Consider the following 21,144-nt stretch of genomic DNA (forward strand, 5'->3'; position numbering starts at 1 on the left):
CGTGGGACTGAAATAGAACCTTCAAAATTTTCTCCACCTCCTCCCAGTAGAATGGATGAGGCTGTGGGCAGATACCAACACCAAATTTCTCAAGAGGCCTCATGTAATAGAACACATGCTGCAAGCCAGAATGTATTTTTGTTAGTTAAAAGAAGAGAGCGAATTTTTGATAAAGTTTCACTTTTTTACATTCAAAAGGTTTTAGAGAGAATAGCAGGTATGTTAAAGTGTGTCAAATGGATGTGCAGTGGGATGTTGTTGGTTGAAACCTCTAGTTCCCAACAAGCGACAAACCTGCAGAAAACAAAAAGCCTTGTTGAATATGCCATTGAAACTGAGCTACACACCACCTCAAATGTCAGCAAAGGTGTTTTGGCATGCAGGGATCTGATGGACATTCCCACAGCAGGTTTCCTTTATTTAAGTGTGCGGACCTATGTCCCCAACACGTCGTGCTGTTTTAAGTGGCAGTGCTGTGTGCACACCATTTGGGGTGAATCTGGTTAGGCCACCCATGAAGGAGTCATTTGTTTATATCCTCAAAGTGCGTGAGTTGCTCTGGGAGTCATCCTGTCTGGAGTAGGGACTGTAGCATATACCTTGAAAAATGGAAGATAAAAACCTTGAAACTATGAAGTGCATGGTGAGGCCAAAAAGATGTATAAGACAAAGCTGCCTCTCACATTTCACTACTTCCTTTGCTTCAGTTCTTAAAATTCCTGTTCTGAAAGCCAATGCTGCTATGCAAACAGAGGTTGCTAGTTTCCACATTCACTACCTCCTTTGCTTCAGTCCTTAAAATTCCTGTTCTGAAAGCCAATGCTGCTAAGCAAACAGAGGTTGCTAGTTTCAGCACTAATACCTGCACTTGTTGAGGCACTTCTGCTGTTCCAATTATTTCAAAGCCCATACCTCCCCCCCCCCCCCCCACCCCCGTCCCCCCTCCCCAGAACATCAGAAGAGACCACAGTTGCTAATGTTTCAGAGTTTCCTACTCCTCCAAAGATTCAACCTGGTCCACCATCCAGCACTGCCACTACCACTGCTGCAGTTGTGGCTCTGAAGCTTCCACAGGCCAAAAATTTAAAGGCAAAGTGTCAACCTTGGATGCGGAGGTGAGAAAAATACAGTCTGACAGTGCTGACGTCACTCTCTCTGTCATCTCTCTCGATTAATCTTCGGAGCCAATGGACCTCGATGTTGGCCCAGGGCACTAATCTCGCCCAAGACTGAGCCTGAATCCATTATAGGCTCCCTTCACCATGGGAAAACAGCATAAAAGTGCTGTCCCCATCATAAATGGGTCCCATACTGCTGTGGAACATTGATGGTTTCAGGGCACACATGGAGGAACTAGAATTTCTTGTGCAGGAATGGCCTCTGTACTTGTGTTTGCAGGAAACACATTTTAAATTGTCTGGTGCCCCTGTACTATGGGGCTGAACCCTCCATTGCAATGATAACCTGAGGGGGGAAAGGGCCAGGTAAGGGGTCACCACATTCATCAATAACGCACACCACTCCTGTGCCCTCCCACTGGATATACTGATGTACAAGTGGTTGCAGTTGAAATTCGTGTATGTCAGAGGATCACTGTTTGCTCACTGTACTTATCTCCACAAGATGTGATAGACTCTGAGGCTCTCACAGATCTTATACAACAACTCCCACAACCATTTCTCCTGTTGGGAGACATCAACACCCATCATGTATTGTGAATCTCGATCACTACTTGTCCTTTGAGCTGGGCTCTGAAGAGGTTTGTGACATCTCACGAACTGTGCATCTCAACACTTTTGTTTTTGCTGATGACATTGCCATTTGGGGAGAGATGGAAATGGAGGTTCAGAGGAGACTAGATTACTAGAACACAAAATTTAAAAAATTCAAGTTAACTGTAATTAGGAACAAGACAGTGGCAATGAAGATGAGCAGGACACCCACACCTTGTCACATCATACTGGAGGAGGAGAAGGTTAAATGTGTGGGGAGAGCTTCAATTATGTGGGTAGCATCATATTGTGCGATGGAAGTTCCAAACTAGATGTCTTAAACAGAATAACAAAAGGATCTAGCTTCTTCCACCAAGTACGAAATCTAATCTGGGACAAAGAAGTCCCTCAAAGAGCCAGGCAGACCATATACAAAACTTATCTTCTGCCAATCATGATGTATAGTCTAGAGGCCTGTGTCATAAATAAGAGAGAAGAGAGTCAAATACAAGCATGTGAAATGAAGTTCCTTAGGTCAGCTCTACAAAAAGCTAGGAGAGAAAGAGTCAGGAATGATTATGTAAGGAGATACCTGCAGGTGACATTGATTACAGAGGAGAGGATGAGTGCTTTGAGATTGAAGTGGTTCGGTCATGTGAAGCGAATGCACCTGACTCGAACTCCACACCAGTATTTGGAGATGGAAGTACCAGGAAGAAGACCCATTGGCTGGCCTAGAAAGAGATGAGCAGACCAGGTTAAGGAAGATCTCAAGAGGAGAGGAGTAACATGGGATGTAGTGGAGAGGGAAAAGCTATACCAGGACAAAAACTACTGGAGGCATATGATTCACAAAGTTCGTACCTGGCTCACTGGAAGAAAATCCTGATGATGATGAATCTATCAAAGAAGTAAAGTAAATATGAAAATAAATCTTGAAGCTTTGTTTTTTTTTTTATTTTTCAAAGTATTTATTACTCGTTTAAGGTACATCAATTACGCATGTGCTAATAACACTTTAAATAGTGGCATAAATGGCTAGTTTTCTAGGCCTGAAATTCTTCCAAGTGGCTGGTCTTCAAAGTGTTGAAGCCAAACTGATCGTAATATGGCAGATACTCCAATTTCTTTTCCATTCTTATGTGTATTGTCCTTGTCAGCAGCTAAGAAGCCTGAGCCATTAATCTGATTGCACGATAGTTCTTGTACTTATTTGCCCTTGCTACCTTCAAGATCATGTGGATGACATTTTTCCATAAGTCTCCTTCAATATTGACACCATCTTCAACTTGTTGGCACTTTTTCTAGTGATTTTTGAAATTTTGAAAGTGTGTTATCTATCCCCTCTACATTATTTGACCACAAGTCTTCCAAACTCTCTGCACCTTACATTGTAATTCCTTCTTGATGTTGACATGTTTCGAAGCCATACAACCAAACTTTTAATGAACAAGAATTTGCTTAGAACCCTCAATTCCTACCTCAACACAAGCCCAGGCACTGACTCACGATTCAACGCCTGAATATGAATTATAAAAGCTACCTGCTCATCATCTGTAGTTGTATATGACTTAGAGGTGAATTCCCTCACAGTGGCAGGACAATACCATCATTCCCATTGTTTAGCCAGGCCCCAACTTCCATTGACTGTTATGGAACAATGTCTCACAAATGTGCCATGAAAACTGATGAAGATAATAGTTGCCCATCTATTGTGGTAGCTCCTTTAATCATAAAGTTGTCTTTTATGATTTGCATAAAGCATATTAAACTGCCTGGTGATACTATAATACCAGTTTTGACACACATTATTTTGTTACTTTGTTGTGTTTTGGGTTAGAACCTGTGCATACCTCAGGACTCAGTGTTGAGTGTTACACTTTTTCTTATAGTCATATACAGGCATGTGGACATTTTGTACTCGATGATTAATCTCTCTCTATTTTGACAACTTCTGCATTACAGCTTCTAGTATACTGCCAACTTCAAGGAGCCATATGAAAGGTCACATCTTGGGTGTTCTCAACTTTGGTTTGATTATACTTTTGTTTCTTGGCTGCCAGTTTTGCGATACATTTCACACTATCTTTTTGGCAAGATTTTCCTGTCACTATCATAATTGATTCGGAGATGAAGAGGCTTGCACAGGATAGAGTAACATGGAGAGATGAATCAGACCAGTCTTTGGACTGAAGACCACAACAGCAACAACAACAACAACATCATCATCAACAATAACTGATGAATTATGTACAATTAACTTGACTAGAAAATCTCCTTAACATGTTCCACTATTATTTCTGTATATTGATGGTTTTATCTTTCATAACAACATTTAAAATAGACATGAAGTATCAGAAAATCTTGTTTCTTAATCACATAATGCAACAAGTAGGTGTGCTATGGATATCAATAGTTTCAGAGTCGAACTATGCAACTAAAGAGGTGTCATAGTGCTTAAGATATTTATCCTGCATACAGGAAGAATGAGATCAAATTCAGTCAGCCCGTTCTGATGTAGATTTCCTGCAGTTTTTGCAGGTAAATGCTGGAATGATTAATTAAAAGAATGCTATGCCTAATCTTAGTGCAATCAAATCATTCAGTGTCTGTTGATGACATCATTTTAAAGACGCATATACGCTAGGCCAACAAATGATAGACAAGCACTTCATTGGCTGAGATGTGCTTAGTGTGGATGGGTGGCAAATAGGAGCCAATGAAGCGGTTGGCCTCAGTTGCAGTTCAGTTTGCTGGCAGTAACATAAAAGCGATGGCGCTTGGACCTCTCTCTCCTAGTTTGGCTCCATAGTGATGTGCTGTGTGTGCATGATGGGTATGTATTTATTGAATTTGTAAACACTGGAGCATGGAGTGGAATACGAAGACAGCATTAAACATGATAGTTTAATCACAAACAGTAATGTTTATGGGACTCTACAAACTGCAATTGTAAAAACAAACTGAAAAGGTTAGACATTTGGAGGGAAATTCGAAAGTAATGTGTACAATGTGAAAAAGAAAATGGAGTTGTTATTGACATCCTTTCACCGTGAATGACAGAAAGAAACAAACTTAAGAATGGAGCTGAGTGGTACCAAGAAGAGATTCCATCTTTGTAAATTTTAGAGCCTGTACACTTCAACAACTATTCAAAATTTGTTACTTTCATTTGGAAAAAATTTATGATGTACCTCGTATTCCAACACAACTTTAAGGTCACTCGTTAATTTTACCCCACCACACTGATCCACCTTTTTAAAGAGAGGTTGTCTGCCAGCATCATTTCTCCTTCTTTTTCTGATGCTCAGCTTCTTGCAGTAAAATAAATGTTGCACATAGAGTAATTTCTAAATACTCTTCTTCCCTCATAATATCAGCCAGAGAAATCGTAATTAAAACATTTCTTTATAACAGTAACAAAACGGGAGCAACATCGACAAGTTATCAGAGCCAACTGCGATTCCACACTATTGATGACCAATGCTTGGCCAAATCCACTGGCTGTCGTTCATTGCCCTAGTGTGTATGCGCCTTAACACCTTCCTTTTCAATTGTGGCTCGAACAGTTGTACTGTTCCATAAGTCCTCAAACTACAAAAAAGAATTGATACTGCTCCGTTCTGTCTGCTATCTTATCACTACAGACTCATCAGTATGGGAATTTTCATTATACAATGATGGGGGAAAATATCCAACACCAAGAAATTATTAATTTAGAGTAATGAAATTTTGGGAATACATTTGTCTAGGTAACGTATTTAAGCGATGAACATTGCAAGATCACAGGTTAATGTAAGTGTAAGAAAAGCCATTGAAAATTGAAATGCTGGTCCATTAATAACCAGTGTCATTGTCAGGATGTTGAACTGAGGCATGCAAATGTGCATGCATTGTGTCATACAAATGCCAAATGTCAGTTTGTGAGATGGAGTTCCATGCCTGTTGAACTTGATTGGTCAATACAAGGACAGTTAATGCTGGTTGTGGATGACACTGGAGTTGTCCGATGTACTCGGTTGGAGACATATCGGTAATCGAGTAGGCAAAGGCAACAAGTTGATACTCTGTAGAGCATGTTAGGTCACAATAGTGTTATGTGGCAAGTGTTACCCTGTTGGGAAACAATCCATGGAATGCTCTTCATGAATGGCAGCACAGCAAGTCAAATCACCAGAGTGACATACAGATTTGCAGTCAGGGTGCATGAGATAACCACAAGAATGCTCCAGCTGTCATATAAAATTCCACTCCAGGCCATAACTCCATGTATAGATCCAGTGTGTCTAGGCCACAGGCAGGTTGGTTGCAAGTGCTCACTTGACCTCTCCTAACCAACACACGGTCATCACTGGCGACTGGCACTGAGGCAGAACCGGCTTTCGTCAGAAAATACAGCAGACCTCCACCCCCCCCCCCCCACCCACCCCCACCCAATGAGTTCTCACTTGATACCACTGAAGTTATAAATGGTGGTGGTTTGGAGTCAGCGGAAGGCACGCTATAGGGCATTTGGCTCAGAGCTGTCCTTGATGTAACCAATTTGAAATTGGTTGCTGTGTCATTGTGGTGCTCAAATTGCTGCTGCAGATGCAGTACAATGTGCCACATCCAGAAACCGAACACAATGATCTTCTATCTCAGTAGTGTCATGTGGCTGTTTGGAGCTCAGTCTTCTTGTGACCCTTTCCATGATCATTGTTGTCAGCCATCATGTACATTGCCTGTGTATCCATCAAGTCTTTCTGCAATATCACTGAAGGAATATCCAACTTCTTGTTGCTTTGTTACATGACCTTGCTCAAACTCTGTGAGCTGTCATTAATGGTGTCATCATCATCTTAAGGGCATTCTTGACTAACATCAACTCGCTTCATCCAACCTCAGAGGTAACTAATGTTCACCACAGTTACAACATGTAATTAAAACAAACTTGATTCACTTCCTCGTAGTGCCACTACTAGTGCCATTCTTATGAAACTGGCACAAAAATTGAATAGACATAAAGTTTCAGATGTAGAAACATACCTACCAACTTTTGTTTATCTTGCACAACTCCTTCTTGGTGTTCAGATTTCTTTTTATTTCTTCACATCTCTGTATTTCTTCCTCAAGCATTTCTAATCTAATTCTGTGAAAGTATCATATCTTCTTTGGCGGGAATTAAATTCTGTGGTCATCCTTGTTCTTCACTATTGGCAGGATGCGTACCCTGCAAAAAGTTAGAGAAATTTACTTTTCTAGAATCATAGTAAGGCACAGGTAACATTGCATCAGTCATTCAAGATAGAAATTATGTCAGAACTCTCACTGAACAGGAGCTACAGATGTTTGTTCATCACACTATCTTTGTAATTTATATTCTGTAATGTCACACTGCCTACATAACTTATGTTTTGTAACTTATGATGAGCTATTTGAGGATAGGAATATTTGTAAAAATGTAGCATAAAAATGATTTCAAAGTCTGCACAAAAAAGTTAAGGGTAGCAAATAATGCACATGGAGACTTGATAGTGGCAGAAAAGCAACGGCCAAAACATGAGAGAGGTCCTAATACGGATCCAGTAGAAAATGAGAAACTCATGGGAGTCAGTGTGGGAGCTTATTACTAGGATTCTATAATATGATGGTTTTTTTTTATTTCAGACAAGGATATACTAGTATGTGAAAATCATCCTGAAACATTACAAAACCTGGACCTTTATTCATGAAAACCACAGTTCAGCTCCTGATCTAATAGTTCTGATTCAGTCTCCTCCTCCTCCTCCTCCTCTCCTCCTCTTTCTCTCAAGGAGTTTCTTCAATTATCATGACCAATTATCAAAGGATGGACTGTGATCATGCTCAAGAAACGCGTGATACGAAGGCAAATTCTCGAAAATTTCTCAGGTTCTCTTGAGAAGTTGTCACACTCTGTGATACTGCACAAAACTACTGCACAGCAGAGCATTGAGCTGCAGCAGCTGCAATTTTTATCTTTCGTATGTGCAAGCAAGAATTTGAAATTTTACTTTCTAAATTTGTATCAACTGGTACTGCCTTCATTAATTTTTGTAGAATTAGTAGTAGATTTCTCAGAAGATCAAAATCTTAGAATTTTTACTTAAAAAAAAAACCAGATCTAACACAAAACAAAAACATTATTTTTAAAAAAGGGGACAGCAACAAAAACCTGTGCATTCTTCCAGTGTGTATATGAGGAACAGTAAGTCTTGCAACACTTTTCTTCTGAAAGCAGGTTGGTAGGCTTCCAATACACTTTGATTTTTCCCACTCATTTGGCTCCAAAACCCTATTTTTCAACATAATCTCCATCCAGTGTGATAGCCTCACACTACCTTACTGGGAGTGCCTGTATGTCAAAATTGTACTCCTCTACTGGTTGATATCAGAGCCACCATCTTGCTGTATCAGTAACCTCTCCATCATCCACATACTGCTTCCCACGGAGTGCATCTTTCATTGGGCCAAGTCAGAAGCCGTGAGATCTGGGCTGTGAGGCAGATGAGGAAGAACAGTCCAGCGAAGTTTTGTGAGCTCCTCTCAGTTTCGCAGACCTGGGTCAGGCCTTGCTTGTCATTGAGAAGAAGCTTGTTTGCATTTTTGTGGCAACAGATGCAAAATCCATTTCTTCTATTTCCTGAGGGTAGCGCAATAAGCTTCAGAGTTGATCATTGCGTTGCCATGACTTTACCGGTGGAGGGTGCAATTTTGAACTTTTTATTCAGAGGAGAAGTGTTGTGGCACCACTGAATTATTGTTTTGTTTCAGACTCAGTGATGAACCCACAATTCATCGCCTGTGAGGATGTTCGACAAAAATTGTCATGATCAGCCTCATAACATGCACGCATTTCACCATGTTTATCAATTAAAGACAAAGTCTGAAAGTGAGTCCTTGATCATATTTTTGGCACTTTAATTTTACAGGTCCGTCCTGAGCACACAAATTATTATTATTATTATTATTATCTCCTTCACTTTCTCAGACGTTAAGTCCGGTTAAAAATGGAGTGACGCGGACCTTAATCAAGTGTCACTTCCTTTTAACTGTACGGTATGTGTTATATTGCATTTAGGAACTTTCGGGTAATTGAACATGTATCAATAATTACGGATTTCTGTAGTTGTATATATATGTTTGGATGTAGCTGTATTGCATTGATGTACTGGTGGATATTGTGTGGTATGACTCCTGTAGTTGATAGTATAATTGGTATGATGTCAACTTTATCCTGATGCCACATGTCTTTGACTTCCTCAGCCAGTTGGATGTATTTTTCAATTTTTTCTCCTGTTTTCTTTTGTATATTTGTTGTATTGGGTATGGATATTTCGATTAGTTGTGTTAATTTCTTCTTTTTATTGGTGAGTATGATGTCAGGTTTGTTATGTGGCGTTGTTTTATCTGTTATAATGGTTCTGTTCCAGTATAATTTGTATTCATCATTCTCCAGTACATTTTGTGGTGTATACTTGTATGTAGGAACGTGTTGTTTTAAAAGTTTATGTTGTAAGGCAAGCTGTTGATGTATTATTTTTGCGACATTGTCATGTCTTCTGGGGTATTCTGTATTTGCTAGTATTGTACATCCACTTGTGATGTGATCTACTGTTTCTATTTGTTGTTTACAAAGTCTGCATTTATCCGTTGCTGTAATACCTGGTGTTTATTGTTTGATCCTGTATTGCAATCATGAATCCTTCTGTCTCACCGTATATATTGCCTTTTCTTAGCCATGTGTTGGATGTGTTTTGATCGATGTGTGGCTGTGTTAGATGATACGGGTGCTTGCCATGAAGTGTTTTCTTTTTCCAATTTACTTTCTTCGTATCTGTTGATGTTATGTGATCTAAAGGGTTGTAGAAGTGGTTATGAAATTGCAGTGGTGTAGCCGATGTATTTATATGAGTGATTGCCTTGTGTATTTTGCTAGTTTCTGCTCGTTCTAGAAAGAATTTTCTTAAATTGTCTACCTGTCCATAATGTAGGTTTTTTTGTCGATAAATCCCCTTCCTCCTTCCTTTCTGCTTAATGTGAATCTTTCTGTTGCTGAATGTATGTGATGTATTCTATATTTGTGGCATTGTGATCGTATAAGTGTATTGAGTGCTTCTAGGTCTGTGTTACTCCATTTCACTACTCCAAATGAGTAGGTCAATATTGGTATGGCATAAGTATTTATAGCTTTTGTCTTGTTTCTTGCTGTCAATTCTGTTTTCAGTATTTTTGTTAGTCTTTGTCTATATTTTTCTTTTACTTCTTCTTTAATATTTGTATTATGTATTCCTATTTTTTGTCTGTATCCTAGATATTTATAGGCATCTGTTTTTTCCATCGCTTCTATGCAGTCGCTGTGGTTATCCAATATGTAATCTTCTTGTTTAGTGTGTTTTCCCTTGACTATGCTATTTTTCTTACATTTGTCTGTTCCAAAAGCCATACTTATATCATTGCTGAATCCTTCTGTTATCTTTAGTAATTGGTTGAGTTGTTGATTTGTTGCTGCCAGTAGTTTTAGATCATCCATGTATAGCAAATGTGTGATTTTATGTGGGTATGTTCCAGTAATATTGTATCCATAATTTGTATTATTTAGCATGTTGGATAGTGGGTTCAGAGCAAGACAGAACCAGAAAGGACTTAATGAGTCTCCTTGGTATATTCCACGCTTAATCTGTATTGGCTGTGATGTGATATTATTTGAATTTGTTTGGATATTAAGTGTGGTTTTCCAATTTTTCATTACTATGTTTAGGAACTGTATCAATTTAGGATCTACTTTGTATATTTCCAATATTTGTAGTAACCATGAGTGGGGTACACTATCAAAAGCATTTTGGTAATCAATGTATGCGTAGTGTAGCGACCTTTGTTTAGTTTTAGCTTGATATGTCACCTCTGCATCTATTATCAGTTGCTCTTTACATCTACATCTACATTGATACTCCGCAAGCCACCCAACGGTGTGTGGCGGAGCATCCTCGTGCTCCTTTGCAACAGCCTTTTTGTTCTTCATTTATAATTTTGTTCTGTGTTGTATGTGTCATTAATTTCTGTTTAATGACTGAAGTTAATATTTTGTATATTGTTGGTAGGCATGTTATGGGGCGATATTTAGCTGGGTTCGCTGTGTCTGCTTGATCTTTAGGTTTCAGATATGTTATTCCGTGTGTAAGTGTATCAGGGAATGTGTATGGGTCTGCAATGTAACTGTTAAATAATTTAGTTAGATGTGAATGTGTTGAGGTGAACTTCTTTAACCAGAAATTTGCTATTTTATCATTTCCATGGGCTTTCCAATTGTGAGTAGAATTAATTGCTTGGGTGACTTCATGTTGCAAAATTATCACTTCAGGCATTTGTGGTATCATCTTGTATGTGTCTGTTTCTGCTTGTATCCACCGTGCATGCCTGTTATGTTGTACCGGGTTTGACCATATGTTGCTCCAGAAGTGTTCCATGTCTGTTATGTTTGGTGGATTGTTTGTTTTAATGCGTGTGTTATCTATTGTCTGGTAAAATTTCTTTTGGTTTGTGTTGAATGTTTAGTTTTGTTTCCTTCTATTTTCACTTTTTTTGTATCTTCTGAGTCGTTTGGCTAATGCTTGTAATTTCTGCTTCTTTTCGTCTAATTGCTCCGTCGCTTCTTGTTGTGAGATTTTACCTAACCTTTTTCGTTTTTTTTCCAAGATTTCATTTCTTGTAAATTGTGTTAGCTGTCCGATGTCTTTTCTCAGTTTTTCTATTTTGATCTGTAGCCTGTGTTGCCATGCTGGTTTTGTGGGTTTCTTCTGTGTGTTGGTTGGTTCTGATCTCTGCCTAGTGTGTATATTTAGTGTAGTGAGTGCTCCTATTAAATCAGTAGTTGTAACTCTTCCATAGTTGTGTTTTCATTTATTTTGTTGTGTATGATTGTGTTGATAGTTTTTATTGTTGTTTCGACTTGTGGGTTGTTTGGTGGTCTATGCAAGAATGGTCTAATGTCTGTATTTGTGTCTTTGTATTCTATATATGTTAGCTGAAATTTTTCTTCTATATCTAACATCTGTGTCACTTCGTGTTCTATTTGTGCTTGTTCTGGTGGCTGTCTTAAGATTTCGTTTTCCTCTGATTGTTTAATTGGTGCGTGTTGTTCTTTGTTTGTTTGCTCTGGGATGTTTGAGTCCATTACTGTATTTTCTTCTTCTTCTGATTGCACATTATTTTGTTCCAGTATTTGTTGTACTTGTTGTTTGATGTTTTCTAATTCTGACTGGGGTATCCTGTTATTTTTTATTATTACACGGATCTGATCAGCTAGCCGTTGTTCTGTTAAAAATTTTAATTCGGGGTATCTGGTAATAAATGTTGTGTATACTTGTGATCTGTATCCAGTTGTGTTGGTTCCTAGGTTTGTTGCTTGGTAATAACAGAACATGAGGTGTTGATTAACTTCATCTGACCATCTCATCCTCTGTCTTTGTTTTCCTTCTAGGGTGGTTGCAGGAAGCATATCCTGCAAAACATCTCTATTTGGATTTAGATCATTTTCCAGTTGGCTAGCAGTGTCGTTACCATTGTGGGCGGGCATAGGGCATAGGGTTATTATTATTATTATTATTATTATTATTGCTATTATTATTTACACTTCACTATTACCGGTTTCAGCTACTGCCATCTTCAGATCTGTAACAAACAAAAATAGTGTGTAACCAAGTAAGTTCAGTTTGCTGATGCTAAATCTATATGTCGTGGTGCTACATAAGCAAGATAAAAAGTGACGCATTTGTGACAGGTTTTATATCGGTCAGACAGGAAGGAATTTTAAGACTTGTTTTAGAGAGCATACATATATCCAAAATAAGAACACTTTCGGTACACATTTAGACAGAGAAAAACATTCGGTAGGGAACATGGAGAATAATATGGAAGTGTTGCATAGGGTGCCAAAGGGACAGTTACTGAACCTATTTGAGGAAATGGAGATTTATGTGCACAGAAAACGGCAACCGGAATTACTTAACCTAAATGCTTATTTTGATGTATTCAGAAACCTACTAGTTTAAGCAGCGTCGAGCACCCCAGCGGATTGGCATACCATCATGTGCGCCGGCTGCTGGCGATGAGGAGACTGGGCCTTCCTCCGCAAGTTCCGCCACAGGAAAACAAACACGTCATACAGAGAAGCCAGAATGTTCTGCCATTGAGACCACACTCCAAATGTATTATTGACTGCTTCATTTTTAATTACCAGTCACTGCTTTGTTAATACCTTACAATAATGTTTATGGTAATTGATCTCTCAGGCCGGAAGATTTTATTTTATAGATGTTTTTAATCTTATACTTTTTATACAGGCTTTTTAACAATTGCATGTTCTTTTGCCAGGCTAGGAGCTTCACATTATTAGTCTTTGCACTTTTTATGTGCATTTTAAGTACGGATCCAATTCCACGTATAGTATGTCAGTACATGTTTCATTGTCAGATGCTCGTTTTGCCATGTGAAGTAATTTTAATTAATCACTATGCATAACACATTTTAAACATTACATTTGCGGTACTGGTCAATCATGTATCCTAGCTATAGTGCCCTCTGCTGATCTCAGTTTTCTTGCATAAATAGCAGACACATTCTGCCGATCATGACCAGCACTTACTATGTACCTACATGTTTAGTTTCACATTGATACTACATCAGAATATTTTATGGTATGTGTGGCTGGTATACATGGCTATTAATCATGTAAACACTTTTTATATTGCTTATGTAGCACCAGGACTTTTACAGATTTAGCGTCAGCAAATTGAACGTAGTTGGTTACTCACTGTTTTTGTTTGTAACGGATATGAAGATGGCAGTATCTGAAACTGGTAATAGTGAAGTGTAAAAATTTGTGCGATCAAAACGGACCTGTAAAATAAAGTGCCAATCCACCACAGATGGTCCTTTGTTGCTCGTTACAGTATTCTGTTCAGCGCTTACCTTTGAGTACCTCAACTGGTGGACGAGAGAGTCAGCACCAACAGAGATGTCCATTTGAGCAGCGAGATGTTTAATTTTGATCTGTCGATCACTTCAAATGAGAGTATCTATACTTTCTAATGTTGCAGCTGTGTGCGACTGGTTGGAACATGGGAGATCGGACAGGTTTGCGTGACATTTTTGTAGTAATAACAGACAGCTCACTTGACGACTTGCCATGCTTTTGTTTGCTGCCAGGTCTCCATAAATATTCTGCAAGTGCCTATGAATATAAGTGAAGCTCTGGTATTCCACCAAAAGAAACTCAATGACATCTGTCTGTGTGGAATGCACCTTTGTTACAGAAGCCATTTTGGAGGCTACATATTGTGCTGCCACCTGTATTGGAACTTCATAAAACTATACGGGCTAAAGTAGAAATATTCTGAATATTGGCCAAGAAAAAAAATGTGTTGCATTAGTTATTGAACACCCTTGTATAATTAAGTAAAAGAGAAATGCTATAACCTATTATACCCATATATTTACTTGTAGAAAGCAAAAAAAAAGTTACTCGTCTGAATCCATTTTTACTTCCCATTACTGCACTGCCATCAATTTTTGTTAAGAAATAAGCTTTTATTAACCAATTGGCCTCTTAGTTTGCTTTGCCTGTTTTAGAAAATATTCTCTCACTGGAGACAGAAGTTGCAGGTGCTGCGAGATTTTTTTATTGTCGACAGTTAGACATGGGTAACTGTTCTCATTTTTCTTCCAGAATCGTATAGTATTGTACATATGTTGCATGTATGATTCTTCCAAATATCATTGGCCCTCCAGGTCTATATTATCATGACCACTTTTCATTAGATTTTTGTTGGAAACTTCTTCATCAAATGAAGCCTGTAATGAACTACTGGTGTTTAGTTTGAAATATAATTGTATTTAGTGTTGTTAACAGGCAAATGAGATCTTGAGGTCTAGACATGTGTGCACTTTGCAGTTAGCTTGCAATGGCATTGTGTGAATGAATGGAATTTGTAAATGGTATAGCTTTCGAAAGAGAGGTATAGCTTTCAGCTTTCATATTTTACCAATTCAGATTGTTCCAGTACACTTGTACATTCTTTCAAAATTCACCACTCGTCAGCTAACAGATTCTGAACACACAAATCCAATGTTGATAAACAGGCAGCAATGCATTCCTTTTGCTCCAGTAGGCATTGTAACATATAGAATGTACTGTTACATTGCTCTTAGGTTTCCTGAGTTAATTCATTAGATCCTAGATTTCATGGAGTTTTTATTAGTGTTGCAACTAATTTTAAAATAACTAGCCCTTTTTTATTTCCTTTTCACCATATAATGAAGAGCTAACTTGGTGTGCAAAGAAGTTTTCACAACTAAATTGGTGGTGTGTGCCAAACCAAACAACTGTTACATATCTATGCTGCCACTGTGAATATGCTTTATAGCTATATGCTACTGTGATTCAGTTGTGATGCTGACACCTTCATTTTTGATGTTCCATTTTGAATCAACATTTTACCTGATGTCTCACTAATAAGTAGCGCTATTTTTTTCTGGGAAAGGACTGTCTTGAGAGCTAAAGTTTTCAGGCACCAATTACAGCCATAGATGCCTCACAATTCAGTGAGGTCCAGGTATTGGCTGTTAAAGAAGCATTGGTAGTCTTTCACTTTCATGTTCACAATCTTTTTCTCTTTATGGCGATTTTCTTCAATCATGTGGTGCAATTTTTTTCGATTTGGTATAAAAGATTTTGGGTCCAACAGTGCAACAAAATTTCGAAAACCAGTGTTCTCTATCATTGAGAGTGGCCACTAGTGCTGCATCTAGTACTTTTTGCCACTTGAAGAGAAACATAATTTTTAGATCAGTTTTCCTGCAAAGAGTTATGTTTCGCTCGACAACTAGTCCAATGAAATCACATATCAACCATGCAAAGGCTTGGATGGTTTTGATTTTGGGGTGTGTTTTATATTTGTTGGAGTCCAATTTAAAAATAGTTTTCCAACCTTGCCGGATTTAGGTACTATCTGACCTCTCACACCGCATTTCCTTTTTTTGTGTGATTTGAATCAATAACATGCATACTTTGGTATTTTGTATGGCTCACAGTATTAGAAGAATGAGGGTCTGTTTCCAAGGATGTTGGTGTTTCATTGCTGTATAAATTATGTAATTCAAGATGTTGCATTTTTTGAAACATAAAAGAGTTTTTTAAACCAAATGTTGCAACAAACATTATGTGCAACCTCTGTAAAGTATTGCAAGCTCCATGACTTTTCTTTTTGTGTATCCATATTGAGTTGAATCACAGCATTTTCCAAATTAAACCTGAGCCTTACGAGTTAAGAGCGCAGTGATCTGCCAGTGTGTTTAGGGTCAGCAATCTACATCTACATGGACACTCTGCAACATATTTAAGTGCCTGGCAGAGGGTTCATTGAAACTTCCTGGCAGATTAAAACTGTGTGCCCGACCGAGACTCGAACTCGGGACCTTTGCCTTTCGCGGGCAAGTGCTCTACCATCTGAGCTACCGAAGCACGACTCACGCCCGGTACTCACAGCTTTACTTCTGCCAGTACCTCGTCTCCTACCTTCCAAACTTTACAGAAGCAGGAGAGCTTGTGTAAAATTTGGAAGGTAGGAGACGAGGTACTGGCAGAAGTAAAGCTGTGAGTACCGGGCGTGAGTCGTGCTTCGGTAGCTCAGATGGTAGAGCACTTGCCCGCGAAAGGCAAAGGTCCCGAGTTCGAGTCTCGGTCGGGCACACAGTTTTAATCTGCCAGGAAGTTTCGTATCAGCGCACACTCCGCTGCAGAGTGAAAATCTCATTCTGGGTTCATTGAACCACTTTCACAATTCTCTGTTATTCCAATCTCATATAGCACACGGAAAGAACGAACACCTATATCTTTCCATACGAGCTCTGATTTCCCTTATTTTATCGTGGTGATCGTTTCTTGCTATGTAGAGCGGTATCAACAAAATATTTTCACATTCGAAGGAGAAAGTTGGTGACTGGAATTTCGTGAGATGATTCCGTTGCAGTGAAAAATGCCTTTCTTTTAATGATGTTCAGTCCAAATCGTGTATAATTTCAGTGACACTGTCTCCCATATTTCGCGATAATACAAAACATGCTGCCCTTCTTTGAACTTTTTCTATATACTCCATCAGTCCTATCTGGTAAGGATCCCACACCACGCAGTAGTATTCTAAAAGAGGATGGACATGTGTAGTGTATACAGTCTCCTTAATAGGTCTGTTGCATTTTCTAAATGTCCTGCCAATAAAACGCAGTCTTTGGTTAGCCTTCCCCACAACAGTTTCTTTGTGTTCCTTCCAATTTAAGCTGCTCATAATTGTAATTTCTAGGTATTTAGTTAAATTTACAGCCTTTAGATTTGACTGATTTATCATGTAATTGAAATTTAACGAATTCCTTTTAGCACTCATGTGGATGACCTCACACTTTTCGTTATTTAGGGTCAACTGCCTATTTTCGTACCATTCAGCTATCTTTTCTAAATCATTTTGCAATTTGTTTTGGTCTTCTGATTTCGTTTTCCTCTGATTGTTTAATTGGTGCGTGTTGTTCTTTGTTTGGTCTTCTGATGACTTTTTTAGTCAATAAACGACAGCGTCATCTGCAAACAACCTGAGACGGCTGCTCAGATTGTCTCCTAATCGTTTATATAGATAAGGAACAGGAAAGGGCCTATACTAGCTTGTGGAATGCCAGAAATCACTTCCGTTTTATTATATGACTTTCCGTCAATTACTACGAAGTGTGACCTCTCTTACAGGAAGTCACAAATCCAGTCACATAACTGAGACAGTATTCCATAAGCATGCAATTTCACTACAAGCTGCTTGTGTGGTACAGTGTCAGAAGCCTTCCAGAAATCCAGAAATACGGAATCGATCTGAAATCCCTTGTCAATAGCACTCAACATTTCATTCGAATAAAGAGCTAGTTGTGTTTCATAAGTACAATGTTTTCTAGATCCACATTGACTGTGTGTCAAAAGACCATTTTCTTCGAGGTAATTCATAATGTTCAAACACAATATATGTTCCAAAATCCTGCTGCATATTGATGTTAATCCCCCCCCCCATGAACCATGGACCTTGCCGTTGGTGGGGAGGCTTGCGTGCCTCAGCGATACAGATAGCCGTACCGTAGGTGCAACCACAACGGAGGGGTATCTGTTGAGAGGCCAGACAAACGTGTGGTTCCTGAAGAGGGGCAGCAGCCTTTTCAGTAGTTGCAAGGGCAACAGTCTGGATGATTGACTGATCTGGCCTTGTAACAATAACCAAAACGGCCTTGCTGTGCTGGTACTGCGAACGGCTGAAAGCGAGGGGAAACTACAGCCGTAATTTTTCCCGAGGGCATGCAGCTTTACTGTATGATTACATGATGATGACGTCCTCTTGGGTAAAATATTCCGGAGGTAAAATAGTCCCCCATTCGGATCTCCGGGCGGGGACTACTCAAGAGGATGTCGTTATCAGGAGAAAGAAAACTGGCGTTCTACGGATCGGAGCGTGAATGTCAGATCCCTTAATCGGGCAGGTAGGTTAGAAAATTTAAAAAGGGAAATGGATAGGTTGAAGTTAGATATAGTGGGAATTAGTGAAGTTCGGTGGCAGGAGGAACAAGACTTCTGGTCAGGTGATTACAGGGTTATAAACACAAAATCAAATAGGGGTAATGCAGGAGTAGGTTTAATAATGAATAGGAAAATAGGAATGCGGGTAAGCTACTACAAACAGCATAGTGAACGCATTATTGTGGCCAAGATAGATACGAAGCCCACGCCTACTACAGTAGTACAAGTTTATATGCCAACTAGCTCTGCAGATGACGAAGAAATTGAAGAAATGTATGATGAAATAAAAGAAATTATTCAGATTGTGAAGGGAGACGAAAATTTAATAGTCATGGGTGACTGGAATTCGAGTGTAGGAAAAGGGAGAGAAGGAAACATAGTAGGTGAATATGGATTGGGGGACAGAAATGAAAGAGGAAGCCGCCTGGTCGAATTTTGCACAGAGCACAACATAATCATAACTAACACTTGGTTTAAGAATCATGAAAGAAGGTTGTATACATGGAAGAACCCTGGAGATACTAAAAGGTATCAGATAGATTATATAATGGTAAGACAGAGATTTAGGAACCAGGTTTTAAATTGTAAGACATTTCCAGGGGCAGATGTGGACTCTGACCACAATCTATTGGTTATGACCTGTAGATTAAAACTGAAGAAACTGCAAAAAGGTGGGAATTTAAGGAGATGGGACCTGGATAAACTAAAAGAACCAGAGGTTGTACAGAGATTCAGGGAGAGCATAAGGGAGCAATTGACAGGAATGGGGGAAATAAATACAGTAGAAGAAGAATGGGTAGCTTTGAGGGATGAAGTAGTGAAGGCAGCAGGGGACCAAGTAGGTAAAAAGACGAGGGCTAGTAGAAATCCTTGGGTAACAGAAGAAATATTGAATTTAATTGATGAAAGGAGAAAATATAAAAATGCAGTAAGTGAAACAGGCAAAAAGGAATACAAATGTCTCAAAAATGAGATCGACAGGAAGTGCAAAATGGCTAAGCAGGGATGGCTAGAGGACAAATGTAAGGATGTAGAGGCCTATCTCACTAGGGGTAAGATAGATACCGCCTACAGGAAAATTAAAGAGACCTTTGGAGATAAGAGAACGACTTGTATGAATATCAAGAGCTCAGATGGAAACCCAGTTCTAAGCAAAGAAGGGAAAGCAGAAAGGTGGAAGGAGTATATAGAGGGTCTATACAAGGGCGATGTACTTGAGGACAATATTATGGAAATGGAAGAGGATGTAGATGAAGATGAAATGGGAGATATGATACTGCGTGAAGAGTTTGACAGAGCACTGAAAGACCTGAGTCGAAACAAGGCCCCCAGAGCAGACAATATTCCATTGGAACTACTGACGGCCGTGGGAGAGCCAGTCCTGACAAAACTCTACCATCTGGTGAGCAAGATGTATGAAACAGGCGAAATACCCTCAGACTTCAAGAAGAATATAATAATTCCAATCCCAAAGAAAGCAGGTGTTGACAGATGTGAGAATTACCGAACTATCAGCTTAATAAGTCACAGCTGCAAAATACTAACACGAATTCTTTACAGACGAATGGAAAAACTAGTAGAAGCCAACCTCGGGGAAGATCAGTTTGGATTCCGTAGAAACACTGGAACACGTGAGGCAATACTGACCTTACGACTTATCTTAGAAGAAAGATTAAGGAAAGGCAAACCTACATTTCTAGCATTTGTAGACTTAGAGAAAGCTTTTGACAATGTTGACTGGAATACTCTCTTTCAAATTCTAAAGGTGGCAGGGGTAAAATACAGGGAGCGAAAGGCTATTTACAATTTGTACAGAAACCAGATGGCAGTTATAAGAGTCGACGGACATGAAAGGGAAGCAGTGGTTGGGAAGGGAGTAAGACAGGGTTGTAGCCTCTCTCCGATGTTGTTCAATCTGTATATTGAGCAAGCAGTAAAGGAAACAAAAGAAAAATTCGGAGTAGGTATTAAAATTCATGGAGAAGAAATAAAAACTTTGAGGTTCGCCGATGACATTGTAATTCTGTCAGAGACAGCAAAGGACTTGGAAGAGCAGTTGAATGGAATGGACAGTGTCTTGAAAGGAGGATATAAGATGAACATCAACAAAAGCAAAACAAGGATAATGGAATGTAGTCTAATTAAGTCGGGTGATGCTGAGGGAATTAGATTAGGAAATGAGGCACTTAAAGTAGTAAAGGAGTTTTGCTATTTGGGGAGCAAAATAACTGATGATGGTCGAAGTAGAGAGGATATAAAATGTAGGCTGGCAATGGCAAGGAAAGCGTTTCTGAAGAAGAGAAATTTGTTAACATCCAGTATAGATTTAAGTGTCAGGAAGTCATTTCTGAAAGTATTCGTATGGAGTGTAGCCATGTATGGAAGTGAAACATGGACGATAAACAGTTTGGACAAGAAGAGAATAGAAGCTTTCGAAATGTGGTGCTACAGAAGAATGCTGAAGATTAGATGGGTAGATCACATAACTAATGAGGAAGTATCGAATAGGATTGGGGAGAAGAGAAGTTTGTGGCACAACTTGACCAGAAGAAGGGATCGGTTGGTAGGACATGTTCTGAGGCATCAAGGGATCACCAATTTAGTATTGGAGGGCAGCGTGGAGGGTAAAAATCGTAGAGGGAGACCAAGAGATGAATACACTAAGCAGATTCAGAAGGATGTAGGTTGCAGTAGGTACTGGGAGATGAAAAAGCTTGCACAGGATAGAGTAGCATGGAGAGCTGCATCAAACCAGTCTCAGGACTGAAGACCACAACAACAACAACATTGATGTTAATGATATGGGCCTGTAATTAAGTGGATTACTCCTACTAC

The 21,144-nt window shown here is 39.1% G+C and overlaps 1 protein-coding gene across 3 annotated transcripts in view; it reads left to right on the top strand.

The window, feature by feature from the left end:
* The window catches only part of LOC126474875 (7-methylguanosine phosphate-specific 5'-nucleotidase), a 95,970-nt gene that overhangs the window by 68,799 nt on the left and 6,027 nt on the right, over positions 1 to 21,144 (top strand). The gene's annotated exons all lie outside the window — the stretch shown is intronic.

This window comes from Schistocerca serialis, chromosome 4 (assembly GCF_023864345.2).
Source record: "Schistocerca serialis cubense isolate TAMUIC-IGC-003099 chromosome 4, iqSchSeri2.2, whole genome shotgun sequence".
Classification (NCBI taxonomy): Eukaryota; Metazoa; Arthropoda; class Insecta; order Orthoptera; family Acrididae; genus Schistocerca; species Schistocerca serialis.